Source organism: Schistocerca serialis, chromosome 1, assembly GCF_023864345.2.
Source record: "Schistocerca serialis cubense isolate TAMUIC-IGC-003099 chromosome 1, iqSchSeri2.2, whole genome shotgun sequence".
NCBI classification, from domain to species: Eukaryota; Metazoa; Arthropoda; class Insecta; order Orthoptera; family Acrididae; genus Schistocerca; species Schistocerca serialis.
In genome coordinates this window covers 404,090,798-404,092,422 of record NC_064638.1, presented here as the reverse complement: position 1 = coordinate 404,092,422, position 1,625 = coordinate 404,090,798, and the positions used below count along the sequence as shown (strand labels likewise).

At 51.8% G+C, this 1,625-nt stretch overlaps 1 non-coding gene across 1 annotated transcript; it reads left to right on the top strand.

The window, feature by feature from the left end:
• Positions 1-486: 486 nt before the first annotated feature.
• Positions 487-561, top strand: Trnas-cga (transfer RNA serine (anticodon CGA)). Its single transcript has one exon. It is a non-coding gene; the product is annotated as a tRNA-Ser (tRNA).
• Positions 562-1,625: the final 1,064 nt, after the last annotated feature.

Here is a 1,625-nt window from a genome sequence, read left to right as displayed (position 1 = left end):
TGTTTGGCAGTGAAACATGTTCTGCGAGGAAACTGGAACACAAGAGAATCGAAGCATTCCAGATGTGGTACTACAGAAGAATGTTGACAATTTGGTGGACTCATAAGGTAAGGAATGAGGTGGTTCTGCGCAGAATCATCGAGGAAAAGGATATATGGAAAACACTGGCAAGAAAAGAGGGAAAGGATGATAGGACATCTCTTAACACACCAGGGAATAACATCCACGGCACTGGAGGAAGCTGTAGAAGGTCAATAGTAGAGGAAGACAGAGACTGGAATACATCCAGCAAACAGTTGAGGACGTAGAATGAGATTTTCACTCTGCAGCGGAGTGTGGAGTGATATGAAACTTCCTGGCAGACTAAAACTGTGTGCCGGACCGAGACTCGAACTCGGGACCTTTGCCTTTCGCGGGCAAGTGCTTTGGAAGGTAGGAGACGAGGAACTGGCAGAAATAAAGCTGTGAGGACGGGGCGTGAGTCGTGCCTGGGTAGCTCAGTTGGTAGAGCACTTGCCCGCGAAAGGCAAAGGTCCCGAGTTCGAGTCTCGGTCCGGCACACAGTTTTAATCTGCCAGGAAGTTTCAGTTGAGGACGTAGGTTGCATTTGGGTGCATAAATGACAGTTCTTTGTGACTTCCCCTATCGAAATGCTCCTTGTGGAATCCACCCTTGGTGTGCCACTACATTACTTATTAGTCTGTAATTACCCCCTAACCCATTCACAACTGTGGCCCGACAAATTAGGGAAGTTAATTAAGCCTGACAGGAACATGGAAAACGAATCAGTAGCTACACACGCAGTTTAATTACATAGTGGGTTGTTATAAGCAGAGCACAAAAGCCATTTGAGGAGCACGGGTCGCTGGACGGAAAGTCACCGTCGTTGCACGGCACCCGGCCCGGGTGAGCGGCTGGTGGCCACGACCCGTGGATGCGCTGAGTTAGGGCGCCACAAAACGCAATTTACGGCCGGCGGGGGTCGCTCTCCTAACCGCGCACGTCCCCGATCCACAAGATACGCTTCAGCCCGGCGGGCACCCCTGCCACCGGGACGCACCACGCATGCAGACCGCGCACTGCCACCCCCCCCCCCCCCCCCCCACCCCCCCGAAGAGCACCGCCATTTCGGCCGCAGCCCTGACTTCATTCTCGTCGTATATTCTCCAACAGAACGCGAAACGTGAAGGGGCGCATCCTGACTTTCCTTTTTTCGGAGTCATCAGTTTGTTCTCTCTGATTTAAACCCGCCCAGATAGCCAGGCGTGGTAGCACATCGCATACGGGATTCCGGGAGGTACACCGGCCCTGGATGGAATCCACCGGACGGATTATCGACAAGCGTCGGAGCGCCGACCAGCCTGGATGTGGAATTTAGGCGGTTTCCCACATCCTATTTGGTGAAAACCAGTCAGATTCTCCGGTATCCACGACTCGCCTCTGCGTGATACGCAAACATTTCGAGAAAATCTTCTCAGACTTTCACTTGGGATGAACTACATGCAGACATATAGGGTATACTAATTTCGTCCTTTGTGTGTGTGTGTGTGTGTGTGTGTGTGTGTGTGTCTACATCTACATGGATACTCTGCAAATCACATTTAAGTGCCTGGGAGAGGGTTCAT